Consider the following 20278-nt stretch of genomic DNA (forward strand, 5'->3'; position numbering starts at 1 on the left):
CTATTTACATGGCTTCCCCTGCTTATGCCAAGGAGGAGGCCTCACCTACAATCTTTTCTGCATTCCTGCCGAGGTGCTGGCCCTTTGACCAGTTCTCCCCCAAATTCCTCTACTGTGGGAACTTTACTCACAGTCTGTCTAAAACAAAACAAACCTAAACCCTGGCATCTGTCACTCCAGCCTCTTTTTCATCAGTCTCACCTGTCAGTCTCTCTTGTTCATCTGAGTTCCAAGCTCAGCACAAGCAACTGTCACCATTTCACCAATTCTAAACAACGGCTTCCCATTTTGAAGGTTTGCAGTTTCTGTTGCAGTTTTTGTTTTGTGCCTCTCCTTGTGGCAAGACTGGCCCTTAGCATAACTGTGAAGAAAACAGATTGTTCTGGTATATCCCTTTGTGTCTCCTTTCTCCAGCCGTTTTACTCTTTCTCTTCCAGACTGGGTTAAAAGGACTCCAGATGAGCCTGACCAGTTCCAGGAGAGTCCCTGGGTTGGTAATGCTCTGATAACAGAATGGTCGGATTGTGAATTTTATCCTCTTGGCCTAAGCCTACTCAGTTGACTTGTTTACTGTTGTCATCTCTGCAATCTGCTCTCCATTTGGAGTGAAAATTCTCTAGAAGATTGTGTTTCTTTTGGGGGTCTGGCATGAAGGGTCTGTTGCTGCTTCGGAGCAGCTAAGTAGCCTTAGACAAGCGCCAGCATTCACCTGCTTGACAAAACTACAGTCATTGGCCAAGGCCACGTTGCCTATGAAACCACGTTTTTGTTTTTGTTTTGATCTGTCTTCATGAAGTTGCTTGGATTGTATAGATAGTCAGAATTTAATGGGCTTTGTGCTCTTTATTCTCTGGGCAGGAAAGTCAGGCAGTCAGATGCAGGGTCCATGAAAATACCTTGGAGGGTCATAGAAGTGATGGGATTTCAGGACTGAGGGAAAATCTATGGGCTTTTCTTTCTCCCATTCATACTTCTTAACCCCTTATCTGGGTACCTTCCATGGTGATAAAGAAGGAGAGAGAATAGCAAATAGGAATTGAATTAGTACAGAAAAAGCAGAAGCTATGCCAAATGTAAAAGCCACAACTCTGTGTGGTGCTAATTCCTGAGGCTCTGTTAGACCACAAGGCATGTTGGATTTGCTCCCTCCAAAACTTTAAGTGTTTGTCCTATGCACCTGAGCTATGGCATCTTCTGATGAATGAAGACACGTGTTTAGTGCCATGGTCAAGTGCAGGATTTGGCGTCAGAGGCGACTGCATTCCAGTTCTGACAGTTTCTTACTGGAACATTGGGGCTCTTCTCTAAGCCTCAGTTTCCTCATCAGTGAAATTAGGATAATAATACAGACCACCACAAACTGCTTTAAGTATTAGTCGAGATAAGAAAAAAAAGCCCTATAAATGGAAAAACTTTGCACATATGATCAGATATTAGTTGTGACTACCCTGCCTCTTGCTGACTGTACAGTGCCTTGAGAATTTTCCTTTCACTGGTCAGGCCCATATAAGGATGATTACAAACCAGTACGTGACTCTATCTAATTATGTGTTTGAGTGTGTATGTAGGTGGTGGGGGATATGGGTAATGTAGACAATGAAATTGAACGGGTTATTCTGCTATCTGTTCTGCTCCAGGGCCAAAGGGTTTCCTTGCCAGTCATTAGGCATGGGTCCATTTTCTAGACACTAAGACAATTGGAACATTTCGTCACTCTATGTGATTTTTTTAAATTAATGGCAGTGAATTCTTAAAATAACTCTTTAATGGGTTAACAGCCAATGAACGAGACCTACGTTGATTAAATTTCCCTTACAATACACATTTGATGATTATGAGAGTAAGGCATTGGGTAGATTGCCTTTAGGGTGTTATTAAATCTAAAATGTGTGAAACATTGTTCAAGAGAGGAGCCCAATGCATCCACCCTGTTCTGCACTCCTCCATCCCTGGCTTGAAATGAGACACGGCTTGATCATTAGGGTGGCTGCAAAGTGTCTTTAAGCACACCTCCTACCCTAAAGATGGAGACAGCAGGAGCCTCCAAAATGTCAAGCCAGAAAACTGAATCCAGCTAGAAGCTATCCCGTTTTCAAGGCGACACTTCCCTGCTGTGTGTGAAAGCATCCAGTAGCCCATGCCAGCGACACAGATCTCAAGTGGAGGTAAAACCCCATCCTATCAACTTCTGCTCCTCCATTCCTCTTTGGTGCCACCGGAAGCAGAAAGGAGGTGATTGGACTTGCAGGTGGTTAGTGCACAAGCCAGGCAGGGTGAGTATGAGATGACAAAGATGGCACAAGGAGAAGAGAGCAGGGTCTGGTAGATGCTTGAGGGTAAGCAACCGAGGAGACTCTCCCAACAGAGGCCACCTTATGGGCCTGACTTGCTTCTTCCCTTTGGGAAGCACAGAGTGAAGAGGAACAAGGAAGAGAAAGGAGAAAATCAAGTTGTACATGGATTGAAAAAATATTGGGGACTAATTCCAAGATGACTTGTAGGAACAGAGAATACTTCCTTCTTTTTGCTACATGTTCTAAAAGTCAGGGGGCGGAAGATGAGGGAAGGAACATTTATTATGTGCCAATTCTGTGCCAGACATTCTGCTCACACTTTTAACTTTACCTCATTTCAACTTCATAGGAATCATAGTAGGTTTTTTAATTTCCCCCATTCCATATGAAGAAGCCAAGGACCGCAGTGGTTAAGTTTACCTAAGGTCACAGGTGAGGCAGCCAGGTTGGACCAGGTGTGCCTGCCTGTGAAGCACTCTACCACATTGCCTCTCAGTGTCTATGACTTCCGTGGTATTTCTACAGGTCTAGAAATAGGGCTAGCAACATATGCTTTGACATGTTGTTCCTTAGGATTTTCAGGGACTAAAAAATGGTAAACCAAACATTCATAAATGCAAATTATTTATGTAGATAAACCAAACACATTTTGTGAAAATCAATTAAAAGTATCAATAGCAATAATTTTCTAAACAATGGCTTGAAACTGACAACTGAGACTTCAGTTACCCAATACATTGATCATATAAATGAAAGCCCTCAAGTCTGGCTGACTTCTAATAGCTTCATGATAGTCCCAAGATTTACAAATCAAGTGACTGGGTTTCGGAGACCTCTTCAGGGTCAAACTAGATTTATCCCCAGCATTTAACACATAACACATGTCTTGAGACAGGATCTAGTTTGGGGTGGGGGCTGGGTAATGTGTGTACAGAAATTATATTTCACCCTAGGTTTACCCTGGAGGTTGTTATTGGGTAACATAAGGAAGTATTCTCTGTTCCTACAAGTCATCTTTGAATTAGTCCCCAATATTTTGTTAATCCATGTACAACTTGATTTCCTCCTTTCTTTTCCTTGTTCCTCTTCACTCTGTGCTTCCCCAAAGGAAGAAGCAAGTCAAGCCCATAAGGTGCCCTCTGTTGGGAGAGTCTCCTCCGATGCAATAAACTATCTTAGCATATTCGGAAGAAATTCAACTATCTTCCTTGACAAGTCCCAGCTTTACCTAATATTATCTCCAAGGGTAACTTGGGCCTGTCAAGGGAAGCAGACATCCAAATAATGAGAAGATGCTATTCAAAAGGTGTTTGAGAAGAGAAGCAGGGAATGGCTGCTGAGTTGGGAAAGAGTGAAAATCTTTGAAGGTTACTCCACATCCCCCCAAGGAGCAAAGAATGCTGCCTACTAACTCCTCCCTGATGGGTGTGTAATGCCTTACAAATTGAGCCTGTTGTGTAAAGGAATCCCATAGAAAGCCGTGGGGCCAAAATCTGCAAATCAGGCCCTGAGAATCTCTTCCCTGAGATTTTTCACCCTTGCTAGATAGGACAGACTCTTGCAAAGTTACAGAAAATAGAATTCGCCTTTGCAGGAGTGTGGGGTTAATTAAGTGAGATGCTACAGATAAAGGTACCTGTCTTTAACACTGAATACATATTTGCCATTATAGTGATGATGATAATGATGATGGTCATGATGATGATGATGGTGGTGATCATGATGATGTGATTATGGTACCTTGCAAAGCACTCTCAAGGATGTTATTTCATTGCCTTTGGGTTGCATCCTGTGAGATAGATGGTAGGAGTCCATACCAGAAACCCAGCTCTCCTGATTCCCATCCATCATTTTTCCACTACTCTGCTGCATCCTAGGGAAGCTTTTAAGGAAGTGGGAGGAGGAGGAGGAGTGGATCGAGAAATCAGAGTACAAACAGTGATTCTGCCAAGGATACACTGTGGTTCCGTTCACCTCATTTCTCAAATGGAGTGAAAAAGACTCTTTGTTGGAGAGAACAGAACCCAGAGAATAACCCACCCTCCCTTTCTTCCAACAGGGAAAATGTAGAGGGGTCTCTTGGAGATTTACTTCTTTTGTAGGCCTGCAAGCCAAAGCTGGTACTTCATCCCCCTACTAATTTTCAGAAGCAAAATAATGCTTGTTTCCCTTAAAAAGAGAAATAAACAACAAACAGAAATTTTAAAAAATCCTAAATTCCTGCTTTTAGATTAGTTCTGAAACGCATTAATCTCTTTCACTTGATGTGGCTCACTTTCGTTCTTCCATTTTAATATCTTAGGGGGGAAAAAAAAACCAAATAACCAATAACAGTTTACAGCTTTGACGCAGAGCACTAAAGTTGTTTTTCTATGAATATAGATTATTACATTTTTTTACAAAGCAAGTAAACAGATGCATAAAAATGCATTATTTCAGGAGCATAAGAAAACCTGCAATAAGTATAGTGGTTTTAATTTGTTTTTATGATTACTTGTAATTAATTAGCATCAAAAGTAAATTATCAGCATCCGAAATTGTACCATCAGATGTGATCAGGGTACTCCAAGAATGATTGACTGGTTCATCTTTATACCAAGGTAGGAAAAAGAATGATCTTTTCCTTTACTTTTTTTTTTTTAACTATACTTAAATGAAAGTGCCAAAAGCCAGTGGCAACGCAGAGGAAGAAATTTAAAAGCAACTGATAGGAAGGCCCAGTTTGTCCCGGACAAATGGTGTCGAGGGGTAAAAATGATGTACGTTAGCAGTCACATCACTCTATCAGGTTAGGCTCAGGATGAAAGTGTCCTTTAAAAAAAATAAAAACAAAAATGGGTCAGCTCTGCTAAGTTGGAGAAGATTCATGTACCTTCTCCACACCATCACTCTTCAACCATAAAAAGGGAGACATTTTGACAGGTGTTGGTATTTTTTTTAACCAGTTCTTGCTGTTTGTCACCATATTTTTTTTCCCCTTAAGATTAATGATGGAATTGTTTGCTGTAGCTTTGGTCAATTTAAAACTAACCAATAGGTTCCAAAGAGCTATCCCCTTGACCTCTTTCCATTTCCTCTGACATTTACTGCAGCAGCTCACCCTGCTGTGAACTGTCCTTTGCTGAGGGGGTGCCAACAACAAAGAAAAATGGATATTTAGTAAGCAGACTGGTTTTTATCTGTGAGGAATATGTACAGGGATTTAGAAGACTCACCCACATCTATTTTATTAACAAGAACGTACTTGAACTGAGAACTCAATCTCTGCAATACAAATAGAATTCAACAACAGAAGGGAAGGGAGGGAAAAAAATAAGATTAAAAACCCACAGTCTACTTTGTTGCTCAGTATCTCTCCTAAGAGTTAGAAGCTCTCACAATGGGATTATGGAGCTTCCAACAAAGTTAGATAAATAGATTCACTTCTAACAACTTTCATTCTATAGCAGGCCCTCAAAAGACACATAATTTTTCATTTTTGGTAAGCTATCTGAAGCGAAATGATACGTCTGTATTTTTCTAAATAATCCATTGGGATGAATAAATAGTGTTACATGTCGACGGGGAGTTGGGGATAGATTTGCACTTATGTTGACTTCGATATTGATGAAAGAATATAGAGTAAATTGCTTCCCAATGAAGACATAGTCAAGGAAGTGTTGGCCTCAGACACATTCCTGATTATCTTGTCGTCCTCCTCCAGGGATTCTACCCCAGGTAACCATGATGCTACCAGTGAACTTGGCTGGTTACTAAGGAACAATGTCAGAATTAGTCCCTCAAGAGAAAATGTCAAATCAAACAAAGGAGGTCTGCATTGCCGTTATTGTACTAGAAAAATCTCTAATAAATCACACTAAAGTAATAAGTAATGGTCAAAGTTCAGGCTACATCAACTGTATTCTTGTTTAAATGTTTAAATTAAGGGTTTGTCACAAGCCTTGAATTACTATAGTCGCTCCCATCCACCACTGCAGGAAGCAGGAGTTGGGGAAAACTGGAGAACCCATAAAATTCCTAGCCAGAATATTTTCTCACTCAGGTTTTCTAGTCTGTGTCACCAATGGTGAACACACTTTCCCATTTTTCCAAGCTTGCTGCCTGCCAGATTTGTCTTTGGAAGTTTATACCACTCATCTCCAAATACAGTGTTCAGGGGCACATATTGAGAAGATGTTGGCTATTATTTTTCCCTGAGGAGAGGAAAGTGATAAGGCTATTCAAGGCAGAACCAAGGAGAAAAAGCACTGGCTTGACTTCTTGAGGAAGTAGACCTAGGTACCGGGCAGCACTCACTGAAGTCACCAACATGGGAAAAGCCCATGTTTTGTTTCCTATCATCATTTTTCATTTGGAATTAGAGTTCCTGGTTAAGAGCATATCTGGTATTCCATTATAAAGCTGTTCTCCTATGGATCCAATGAGGCCATTTAGCTCATTGGCCACTGGATGGCCATCTCTTTTTAATTATTGGTCTTTCATTATTCCTTTTTGTGTGAATATGTGTATAGAAGATGGTGGAGGCGAACCACACAAGTCTTGACTTTCTAGGACCACTTGAATACCAGACCCCAAAAATGGGTCAAATTTTTTAGCTACAAGGCAATGTCTATTTGCCAGGCCTTCTTCAAGATTTTTATGATACTTCAGTAGTGGGGTACGTTTGGGTGAAGACCAAGACAGACCAAATTATTCTAAATATTGATTTATAATGAGAAGGGTTAGAATAAGGTTCCAAAAATTCTAGCAAGGACCTCTTCGAGAAGATTATTAAAAAGACATAATCTGTATTTATCACTCCACACCCCTCACCCCCTCTCCCTAGATGCTCTTTGCCCTCATGGAGCCCCATCTGAGGTACAGAATCCAGGCTTTCTCCTCTCTGAGCAGCTCCCTCAGATCTGTAACTTTTTAAATACCCTTCCTCTGTAGAATGGCTCTATCCTGGTACTAGACCATCTGGATTCTGCACTCAGATTTCCAGGCTACCTAATATTTTTATTAGATCAAGTTAATGCAATAACAGGTAATTTTGTATTGTTGTGTTTCCCTCCTGGGTAGCAGATGTGCATTCTAGCAGGAGCTCTCTAAATATATTTTGATTAAAAAGAGTGGTCCTCAAGAGTGTTAATTCAATTCAGTAAGGGAGATATTTGGGGGTAGATGAAGTCTTTTGGCTCCTTCTAAACCACACTGGGATGAGGCAATGACTACATACTCTGACTCTACAAAGACTTGCCCTAAAGGTTTATGCTCTATTAATATAAGACACATGATTTCCCCAGTAATTGCTTTTATCTACTACTTGATATTTGCCATAGAGGCACAGTCTCAAGAATTGCCTAGGGCAACTGTTTTGTTTAAAACCAACATTGCTTTAAATCTACACATTTTAGCATAAAAGCTCACAAGTCATATTTTACCCATTTCCAATTTATGAAGTTCCCTGGGGACACTTTTCACCATAAGGATTTTTGCAATACAAATATACAAGCTTCCTTCTCTTATTTTAGAAGAAATGATTGGTATCCAAGACTTTCTTCCAAATTCCATTTCATCAGCATTTTACAATCGTTTTTAAAAGCTCTCTTTTACTAAACTTTTTTCAAAATTATACTTTCCCTCATAATATTATAATATATCATCTTCAATACAAACATTTGAATACTTTTTTCCCCTGCTCTTCGATATTCAGGCTTCAAATCAGCAATTTCTTGTACCTTTATGCTCTGTCCTCTCTTTTGTCTTTTTCTTTCTTTGATGGCTTTTTCTGAAACACACTGCTGAAAATCTTTTCCATTTCTCTAAACAGTGTTCTTTCCTTGGTGTTAAGCTGTAGATGGTAGAGGTTTCACAACTTGCTTTCAGTCCTATTCTTTGCACTAAGGAATGTTAGAGACTGAGGGTATAGTGATGGGACTTTAGGGTTTCACTGGGAGAAATCCAACAAAAAATATTTTAAAAAAGAGTAAATGATCCATGTTAAAATATGTGGCAATGAAAATAAATAATTTGAGGTTAGAAATACTGATATCATTCAGTACTAGACACAAAGAAGCTCAAAGAACACTTGTAGTTTTTCCAATCCCAATACTGCTTATGATACGGTTTTAATTGATTAGGGTCATAGATGCTTTCCTTGACAAAATCATAACATAATATCTATCAAACAAACAAACAACTTAACAAGGGAAAGTCAGAGGGTAAAAATGAATTCCAAAAGGTTTTAGATCAGAATTGTAATCTGAGGTGATGGTGGGAGAACTTCTAAGAGTTACACATGTGGTTTCCTGGGAGCAGTATCAGCCAGTTGCTGGAGATAAGCTGATTGGTCTGCTTTGCATGAGAGATCATAAAAATTGCACATGAATCAGCATGTCATCTCCTGAAGGATAAGAACATTTTTCTTCCATTATCCTAAAGAAATACCTCTGTCATTAAAACTCAGATTAATCGATTACTCATTTTAGTTATTTCTGATTTAGATAAAGACCTTAATGATATGTTTCAATGTTTTTACTGTATGTGCCTAATTTTGTTTTTCTTTGTTCTAAAAAGTAAACGTTCAGTTTATTCGGTTTTATTCATTTGACTGTTAATGAATGCTCTATCATCTAGGATTAATGGCACTATCCATCCAGTTGTCCATGGTAGGAAACCTGGACTCATCCTTACTTAGAATTAATTTTCTAAATCTTATAATTTTTTTCATCAAACCTTCTTATTTGCTCTTCATTAAGCAACAACTGAATATAAGTAATCCTCTGGGTACTACATATCATCTATAAATGCTGCCAGTTCTGTCTGTCCATCCTGATTTGATAGTTCTGTCTTCAGGGCCAACAATGTGAGGCCATCAAAATCCCTCCCCTGCTGATATAGCCACATCAAAAATTCCATGCTCACCAGTTGTAGAAGCCAATTCTCTTTACAGCCAGCAGATTCTTTATCAGCTCTTGCCTTCATGAGAAAATTAGTGAGTCATGATCATCCAGACTTAGCCCTCTCAAGAGGTATTTGGTGATTGGCAGTCATAGAACCATCACATTTTAAATTTCAAAGATAGATCATTGCATTTTGTTTTGATTCTGAGGACTCAATGGAACACAACAGATTCCATTGAAAAGCTATTTTGTGAGGATGAGGCAGGATAAAGAACTAAAGGCAGGTATTCTAATTTGATAATCTTGGGTAGATGCAAGGATGGGCTGATCACAGTGATTTTGGTTAATGTCAATAGGATTGTGTCTAAGTCACCTGGATTGCAGATTCTGGGTTTATTTCTGTCAATCCTAATCTCACTCCTTCAAAGGAGACATTTCTCTGGTCAGTGCAAATGCAGAGGAAACAGCACAGGTTTTGTGTTTAAGACATATGTAGATTCAAATTAAGATTCAGCCTCTAACCCCCTGAATTAGCCTCACATAAAAAAGTGGACACTCAAACCCGTATTTCAGGGTTTTACAGGGACAGGTGCACAATAGGAACTAAGGAGTAGCTTTCATTATCATTATTATGATTTCTCCTTCTGTCTAATTCCACCAATAAAAGACATGAGAATTCATCAGAAGGCTAATTTGGACTTGGAATCTCTTGAATCCAAGACTCATAAATGTCAAGGTGTTGTAGGGATTTGCTGCTGCACATTCGTCATAAGACCTAAAAGGGAGAGTTTAGGGGCCAGCCCGGTGGCGCAAGCAGTTAAGTGCACACGCTCCACTGCGGCGGCCAGGGGTTTGCCGGTTTGGATCCCGGGCGCAGCACCGACACACCGCGTGTCGAGCCATGCTGTGGTGGCGTCGCACATAAAGTGGAGGAGAATGGGCACTGGCCCAAGGCCAGTCTTCCTCAGCACAAAGAGGAGGATTGGCAGATGTTAGCTCAGGGCTGAGCTTCCTCGCAAAAAAAAAAGCGGGGGGGAGAGTTTAATTTTCATAGGCTACTTTTGTAAGTCTATCCATTGGGTCACATTATTTGATAATCACAGTTCGATATTGATCAACTGTAGCCTATCAGTTTCATTCTTTCACATATATATTTCCTTTTATGTGCCAGACATTTTTTTGGTCATTGAATAATGTTTAGGACCAACTTTACTTTCACTTCAAATGAAAATTTTTCTATAGAAGTTTCTGTTTATTCTTATTTATTATCTCCTCTATTTACCATTTCCAAGGATGAAGATGTAAGTAAAGATTACAAACGATATTTTTCCCACTAAATTTGCATTCTCTAAATCTAACTATTTAAAAAACTGGGATGGAGAAATGGGTAGAGCAGGAGGATTAAACCAAAGGAAAGGGCTCTCCACACATGTAATGGCCTCGATGGTTCAAAACACTCAAGTCTGGCTCTCTTCTGAGAGAAGCTTTAGACAGGTAACAGATTGAAATGTACCTCGTCTAGGCAATCTGCAAGACTGATGTTCCCTTTTCCCTTGGTTGATAAAGCCTAGAAAAGTTATCAATAGAACTTCCTCTCAAAGGAAGTAATACTTTTTAACAGCTATACATTTCAGTGAATGGGCCTGACCTAGCTATTGGGGCACACAGTGCCTGCAGACTTGGGCACCATTCTTGTTCAAAGCATGGCCCTGAGTGAACAATTTCTCTGGCCTTATAGCCCCACTGTTTTGGAGAACATTAGAGACATGATCTGAGTCACAAGAAGAGGAAGAAAATTTAACCCAGAGCTCTTTAAATCCTTCTCTAAGAGGTACACTCCAACCTTGCACAACGATTTATTTCTAATGAACTAGCAAATAAAGAGACATTCTATCTCTTTTGGCAAAATTTTGACCCAACAATCAGCTGGATATCCTGTCTAGACTTGACTCCAGTCTCTACCCAAAAAAAAGTCTGTCCAGAGCCTCCTGATCTAACATTTTCCCTGGTGAGCAGAAAGACTTTAAGCATAAGTGCAGTTCTGTTGACTATTGTCAGTAAAATGAAGTTAATCAAGGAAATGGTGGAGATCCATTAAAACTTTCTGCTGTGTATTCATTCACTGATTTATTTAGAAGACATTTTTGGAGCAGTGATAGGTAAATGAAAGGCTCTAGAAGTATGCACATTACTCAGGTCTCATAATCCTGGGAGTCAGACATGCAAGCAAAGATTCACATTATGAAGTTGCGTGTCTAACAGAACATTAGCTAAGCTCAAAGGAGAGACAGATTTCTCGTGGAGGAACTAGGGACAGCTTTGTATCTATCGCTTCCCATTGTGAGCCTAGGCTGCCGTGTTGCCCCAGGAATTGGGACTTGGGGCCTTCCCTTAGGGATGTGAGGTTTTTGCAGTGCACACAGGCTCCTACCACCCTGGCAGGGAGTGCTGTCTGCCTGAGGGAAAGGAAGACATAGACCCATGCAATCCTAAAGTTTTTGAGTTGGCTATTCCCCCTGGGAAAGTTTTTCTAATTCACACAAAGGTAAGCTGATGCTCTCCTGGAACTGTAGTGTGTGTTACAAAGAGGAGAGATCCAAAAGACTACCTTCTCCTTGGGGAGAGGCAAAATCAAAAGCCAACAGACTCTTTACATGAATTTTCCATGTAAAAGTCAGAAAGAGAGAATCCAGGTACCAGGCTCTGAAACTGAAACCAGATAGGAGCATAAAGGTCTGAGGCTGTGGATAGAAGGCAGAAGGGATAAATTCCCTGAACTGATTGTTGAGCTACAATGACTATAGGTGGCCTATTTTGTGGGTGGGATCAGAGGCACCACAGAGCCAACCTGATGAAGACAGGGACCAAAGAGGAGGTGAATTTGAGCTGTGTGATGGAAGAAGAAAATGAGGAAACAGAATTCCAGGCAGAGGGACCACCTCTGCAAAGAATCCAAGGGATAGAAAGCCACACACCAAGATTTCTGTAGTAGCTGGGACACAGAGTACCTGGGTGCAGAGGGTCAGGGGCTCAGGAACAAAGATGGAAAAGGAGAGGAAGCCCAGCTCTTGAAGACAGTACCCATAATGGTGTTCAATCACTCTCATGTAACTACCAGGATAATGATTTCCTCTTAGAGGGAAATATTTGTGTGCTTCCTTTTATTAAATAATTGAATTTGTGCAACAGATCAGTGTTCCTCTTCACTTTGGTTGTCACAAAGCTCTGGGCTCTGTTGTAGACAGACCACAGCTTGACTCACCACATTTTACTGTGAGGATCTTGTGTTATTGCCCTTGACCTAATGTAATTCCAAGGCATTCACTGTCCTGTGTGTTAAACCACCATAAATCCCTTTTAGAAAGTAATCAAAATAAGGGTGATACATAGAAATAATACATAATGGTATCTTCTATTTAACAATCAAATAGTAAATGTTTCTTGACCACCTCTGATAGTCAGCTCTATTATTTAGAGAGTCAGAAGCACAAGATTTAGTTGCAACATTGAATTGTTAGCTTGTAATCTCTTTGAGAATACAAGTCATGGGCAGATAACATGATAAGTTGTAGTACAAGGCATTATATGCAGGGTTAATATCTGATCTATGTTCACTGCTACAGGGGTACTTGCAATTAAAATATTTCAGTATTTCTCCTTTGGATGGTACATAACCAGTGCTCTAAGCCTGCTGAATCTCTACCTGCTACTCAGATCCCTTCAAACCCTCCCTCAGGACACACACACCCTGGTCCCACAACCCAGCAACCGAGGAGTTAATGCTGGGCACAACAGGGACCTCTGCTCCAGAACCAGGGCAACTGTTTGCTGTGATGGAATGGGGCCAACGCCTGACGTTAATTAAATATTTTGAATATCTTGAGTTTGTGTTAGGTGCTAAATTATCTGTCTTAATGTTATTATTGCTATAAATAATAATAGCTACCATTAGTTAATCACATATTATGTTCCATTTTCACATTTATGACTACCCATTGAGGGAGTCATTATTAGTCCCATTTTACAAACAAGGCAATAGGCTCAGGGAGTGTAAATAACTCGAGCCAGGAAAAGCACCGAGTAAGCAGAGGAGCCGATTTTCTAACCCTCATCAGTCAGATTCTGTGTTTGGAAAACGCTTTGTTATCCTACAAAGGATGGTCAGAAAAGTAGTCTTGAAAAGTGAGAGGAAGGGTCTTAGAGAGCTTGGCTCAGCAGGGAGGGGGAGGAGGGCATTCCTGGCTGGAAGGGAAGGGGACATCAAGGCATGTTAGGTGGGTGGATAAATCTTCTGACACACTCTTCACATATCGTTCCAGATTTTTCCATTTTCAGTTGCCCTCTAATCTAATCGTAAATAAGAAGTCTGGAAGTTGCATCCACTTCTCTTTTATTAGGTCACTAACGTACTTCATAGTACGTTCAGCTACAGTGGAGAAAATTGGGGCTTCTTGGCCCCAAAAGGCACCATCTGGTTTATAAAACAACAATGTATGCCCTCTGGATTATTTTCCCTTAGGAAATTCCTCCTTATCTTCTGCCTGGCTGCTAACTTAAGGATAATTTTCATACTTTCTATTCTAATCATTTTGTGCTGTGGTTTTTCAGTTTATTTTGTTGAGTTTATGAAGGAAAAAAATACCTCTTGTAAAATATACACAGGTTTAGTCTAGCAATAAAAAAACTTTCTCAGACTCCAAGGGCAGGAGCAAGTTCATACTTTACAGCTAAGGGAAGACGTCAGCAATTCAGAGAACAATTTAGTGCAGATTAATTGGAGAACCATTGTGGAAGTGAAGAGGTTTGAAACAGAAGGAAAAATCAAAGAGAGAAGAGATGCTCTTTTTTGTTGTTTCCTATTCCTGTTTTTAATTCTCTCCTCTCCTGAAAGAAGCGATGAGCACACATTTTAAGCTTTAGGCATAATTGGTAAGACTGGGAAAACTTTGGGAAAGATTTGAGGAGGTGGGGTCATGGGCTCTACAATTTCAAAATAAGAATTTATCAAATTGAAGGGCAGAGATTAAAAAGGTCTTGGCCAGTAATAGTCAACTCTGTGGTTTCATAAAGGTCCCTGGTAATTCTGAACATACTCCCTCTCCCCGACATCTGGGTAAATGGCAAGTCAATGCCGAATGAAAATGTTATTGTCCTCTATTCATTCACTGCCTTTGGTGGCCACGGTTTGTTCTCTATCTCACTCCGATGTGAAAAATCCCAAAGGTCTCCCATCCTCCATATCTCATTGCCACCCACCAGGCCTTATGTCAGTCCAGAGTCCCAAACAGCATCATTAAAGGGGAGGAAAAAAAAATCCTGTACAGATTGGCTGGCTCCCTGGCCTGGGCTGGTTCAGGCAGCTCTTGGCTTAGATATCCTGCCTTCCAAACACAATCTGTTTTCAAGATTCCTGGGCAATTTCAGGTCCAAGAGAGGGTTTGGTCTTAACTTCACCAAATTCAGTCTCCTCTCTGTTCCACTTCGCTGAGGCGTAGTAAGATCCATTTGCCCAGACTCAGGGTTCGGCTTATGTGACTAAGCCCTGTTCTTGGCTCTAGAAGAATTTCCTGCCCTCTCCTGGCTCGGCGTTGCTTTCTTTCTTTCATAACTTTGCTCTGCCAATGGGCCAAACATGACTCCATCCTACTCTACTCTAGAGGATTTTGGAAATGGAAAACTACAGAAGATGCTGAGTGGCCACATTTAAAGAAGACAGGGCTCTTAATAGGACATAAAGACAGAAGGTCCAAAATGTATGTCAAAAACTTACCTTTTAAGACCCCATGAGGACACCAAATTCTGTCTAGTGTGGATCCTGCAGCTGGCAAAGTGCCAGAAAATGCTAAAAAAATAAATGCAAAAAGGTTTTCAAAGCACTCTGAAAAATATTTATCTAAACAAGAAATATTGTCCCATTTTTTGTGTGTGTTATGTGTGTATTTAGTCTATGTGAAGGAGTACCTTACAGCTTACTCTCTAATTCTAAAAAGTAATACACTATTTGCTCCTAGTAATACACTATTCGCTTCTTTTTTGGTGTTTTTGAATGTATTTTTAATATCTCCTTGGGTCATCCTAGGAACATCATTTTCTGTTTTTTCTGTAAAGCAGGGATGCCCTCAGAGGATGTTCGAGTCCAGTTTGTCCCCACCCCAAATGGCCCCGGGATGTTGTTCTTTCTTAATGGTCCTGTGGCGTTGCTCACTACCAGCTCTGGCAGTTCTCCAGGTAAGGGTAGCTCCACTTCTAATCTTAGAAAACTTGTTTTCCTTCTAAGTCAAGTTCTTTGTTTTCCTCTCATAATTTTCAGGCCGATGGCTGTATTCAGAATGACTGAGGTTTACAGGAATCAGACTTTCAGACAAGTAGAGATTTCCAGTATTATCATTCTGAATTACAAAAATGATGTTACAGTAACGTTCAAAAATAATATAGAAAACAAAATAGGAAACATAATTGATAAATACTAACTCCTTGTTGGTTGTTATGCCAATTATTTTTCATTGTTATTAATTGCTTGTAATTATTATCAATTACTTAAATTAGTTCATCTGATCTTTACCACAGTCCTTTGTGATAGGTATTCTCTCATCTCCATTTAGCAGATGAGGTAGCTGAAGCTCGAGAGAATCAAGACATTTTTTAAGTCATGCAGCTGGTAAGTGATGACACTTTGATTCAAACCTGGGTCGGTTGGACCCCAACTGCCCTAGTCTTAACCACTTGCATAGAAGCCTAGATTAAAAACATGCCTTTTATTTTTAAAATACATTTTTAAAGTAAAACATATAAAAATATGTATTTTATACCTTTATTAAATTTTTAAAAATTTTTTTGAAAAAATGTTAAAGGTTTATCATAGGAGAAAAAGCCGCCAGCTTTTTAGCAGATTTTCAATAGTAACTTAAAAATCAATTAGAAACCACTAGTCTAAGTGGATTTATCAGAACTCTAGTCCGGGGAAATCGAGTTGGTTTCAATTCCCCTCTGTGGCAACTTTGACCCGTGGAGTGAGGGTGGTTTGGAGTGCTGTGTTGAGAAAGATTCTGAAGCCATTGCTCCATCAGCAGAAAAAAACATGCATTGGAAATATCTGCTATGATCTCATTTGGATAATGATTTGAACAATTTATTTTAAAAAATCATGAGACATCAGGGAAATTTGAACACTGAATATTTGATGATATTAAGGAATTGTTAATGTTTTAGATATGATCATAGTGTCATGATTATGTTTTTGTGATTGTTTCAGAAATACATTCTAAAATATTTACAAATAAAATGCTATGATGTCTCTGATCTGCTTCAAAATGATTAGGGACTGGGGGAGGGGGCTGGGATATTGTGCTCGAAAAGGAAGTAGGTGGAGGTATAAAGTAAACCAGATTGGCCTTGAGTTGGTAATTGTTGAGGAATCATTAAAATATTTTCTCTTGCATATGCTTAAATTTTTCCATAATACAAAATTTATTTTTTAAAAAGATAAAAAATGTTTTTAAAGAAAAATAAAAGAAATATCTACTACGGATGTGGTAAGTGAGGTAAAGTTGGAAGGGTGGGGGAGATGAGGAGGTGGTGTCTTACTGCTTATTAAGATCTAGCTCTATGCTAATCTCATCATAGTACTTTACAGAGGAGGGAACAGACTCAAAGCAGAAAGTGACTTGCTCAAAATCGTATTGCTAGAGAATGGAAGTGTTCAGTCAGTGTCCAGGTCCCGAAGCCTAATAGCCTGTCCACTACACCCACCCAAACTCCATGGATGCCATGGCTCAAAGTCAGAACATAAAACATATTGAAATACCCTTTATGTTCCTCTGCATCCAAAGTGTCCTAAAGAATTGTGTGAACAGTACAATGTCAATTAACCAGAAATGGTTTTTTAAAAAAACAGTTTAACTGTATTTCAATTGTAGTTTTGCAAAGTATAGTTTAATTTTGAGGTAACTATAGATTCACATACAGCTGTAAGAAACAACGCAGAGAGATCCCATGTACCTTTTACTCAGTTTCCTTCAATAGTAACACCTTGCACAACTGTAATAGAATATCACAAGCAGAAAATTAGCATTGATACAATCCACCAATCACATTTGGATTTCTCTAGTTTTATATGCACTAATGTGTGTGTGTATTTAGTCCTATGCCATTGTATCACATGTGTAGATTCCTGTAATCACCACTATAGTCAAGGTACACAAAGATCCTTGCAAAGGGGTGTTTTATTACACTACTACCACTGAGCATGAAATACATTACAAAGAAATTATTGCTAACCCATAAATACTTTATTTTCTACCTGGGTGGGGACTTGAGCAATGAAGAGAATTAGGCTAACTGAAATGGAATCTGAATAAAAGAAGATGAAAGTAAACTAGTCCAGGTACATAAATGGCAAAGGAATCCATTTTTTAAAATCAAGAATATTTTTAAGAGACTATTTTATAAAGCTGTATATAATAATAAACTCCAACTTTCACACATTCAAATAACCAGATATTTTTTTTCTTCTTTTAGCAAATGACAGCTTCTCTCGGATCAAGTTTTTCATCTGTAAAATATGGATAATTATACCTATTTATGGGGCAACTTGTGAAGATAGAATAAAATAACATATAAGAAAGCACTTGAAAAATGGTAAGGTACTACTACTAAGAGTATTTTGATGATTTCCATAAAGAGAACACAAATGATAAATAATTAGGCTGACATCAAGAATTTATTTTTGAAGAGAATCTTGCAGGATATACCATATGGCCAATACTAGTTTATCCAATCTACAATACATCCTACTCCTGTAGGCCTATAAAATGGTCACTGATGCCCTTTATGATAATTCAGGGAAGCTGAAAAATTCTGAAACATCTTGTATCTCATCCAAAGAAGAGCCCACTGAGAGTTTTCAAATTTTTGGAGCTAGAAAGGATCTTAATCCAATTTATAAAGAATATATTGACACCCAGAAATATAAAGTGACTTCTGAATCTGTTATTGATATTTTACTCTATTTGAAATCTTTGACATAATCTCTCAGATATATAGTAATTGTGAGTTTTCACTTTAATATTTGATTAACAAGGACACTGGATTCCTTAAGAAATTGGTGCCCCAGAGAGGTGGCAGTATAGCGGTATGTGGAAGGATTGAGATCATGAACCAAATACTCTGAGTCCCAGAACAGCCCTGCTACTAAAGGGAAATCACTTCACCTCCTCAGGTCTCATGAGTAGCTACAGGGGTTAACCCATCAAGTTCCTTTGATGTCTACATTTCTATGTTTCTCATAAGTATTTAAGCTCTCCTCCACTGATATTACATGTCTTCATTAGCTCTCAGGAAAGTGGAAACACCAAATCAAGCACACTCCTTGTTGTGAAGGTCCATTTTTACAATTCACTGGTCATAAGAATTATTTTCATTCCTACCATGTAATGGAGTTTCAGTTTTTAGAATAAGTATTATGAATCCGTCTCTTCTCAAGTGCCTCCCCCATCTCCAAATAGACACCACCCTGGAAGGAGTGGATCTTAGGGAAATTTTTGGAAGCAGTGGCCTTGCCTGATAGGCTCTATTTAAATACCACTTCTAGTATTAAATGTCAAATCCTCAGCTCTATGCACTGCTTCATTAGTTATTAATGAGGCAACATATTTGTTCAAAATTTATGATTGTTGATTTGCTCCCATCACTGTATGAAATATTAACATAGCGTTTGTACTTGCAACCATTTGCAGACATTAGATTGTGTATTTGCATATTCATGAACACTCATAAATGTTTAAGGAGACAGCACAGAAAGCATGGGAGCTGTCAGACAGCCAGTAAAAAGGCATATTTACAGCGTTAATAAGTATTTGAGTTTATAGGCTAAAACGATGAGTAACAAATTAAGTGAATTTCTGGTTTGCCTATTGCAGAGAACTAGGGATTTTGCCATTTTTTAAAGCTTTGTAAACTTAAAGTTCATTTCATAGATGCTGAATAAGTGCTTATTGTTTAATCACAAAATGGATGGCTTCAGTGTAAAGAAATTCCTAAGAGTGTCAGGCAATTAGAGATTTCATTTTCACCCTTGCTCATTCATAGTTTTTCTGTCTTGGGCTTCCCTTTTGTCAAAGTAATGTGGGAAGGCAAATGTGTCATATACTGAGGTAGAATTATTTTCTATTTCAGTTTCATCAAGGAACTTAGATAAATGATATGTCCTGGTGTTACAACATCAGCCAATGTACTTGACTCAGTTTGTCAACCTATAAAAACTGGGGCTTGGAGATTAAAAGGTCAAAGCATGGAACACTAATGAACAATAAGAGGGACAAGCCCAAAACATCCAACTAACAAAAACCTGACTTACAAGTAATCTGTATATCCAACTTGCCACTAACATCCCACCAAATCCATTAAATTGCAGGAAATCTCACCCTTTGCATGGTGAAAAACTTAAGAACTTTTGAAAGTTTTATGGGTCAATAAAAGGGAAAATGTTAGATTGGATCCCTTCCTCACACCATACACAAAAATCAATACCAGGTATATTAAAATAACTAAAGATGAAAGGAATGGCTGTAAAGTTTATACGATATAAAACCAATACAGGAAAATATCTTCATGACCTCAGGGCAGAGAAAAAAGAATTAATCCATCTATGGACAATGTCACTACCCAGGCCATACATTTGTTAAATGTCTCAAGTATCACCTCTGGATAAATGGATGTGTGAAGTAGCTCACCATATCCTTGTACTAGCAGGAAAAGGGGGGCATGGATTAACATGTGGGTGGTAGTTGGCCTCTTTTGTGATGGCCTAATTGTTCTGTCCGTCACTGCTTGCCCTGCTGGCATCTGCTGCTGAAATCTGAAACTGAAAATTTTATGGTAGATTAGCGGCCTGTTCCTTCTTGGCTCAACAAGGACCTGGTGGCCTTCTCAGGTTACCCAGTCCCAGCTCAACTTTTGCTCATCTTATTTATCTCTGACATCTGAAGGTGATTTTCATTTGATATTTAGCCTTGGAAACCTGCTCAGCAGGCTATGACAACAGGGCCGCTTCACCATCACTACAGTGATTCCTAGTAATCTCAGCAGTGGGAAGCACCATCA

This window comes from Diceros bicornis, chromosome 16, assembly GCF_020826845.1.
Source record: "Diceros bicornis minor isolate mBicDic1 chromosome 16, mDicBic1.mat.cur, whole genome shotgun sequence".
Classification (NCBI taxonomy): domain Eukaryota; kingdom Metazoa; phylum Chordata; class Mammalia; order Perissodactyla; family Rhinocerotidae; genus Diceros; species Diceros bicornis.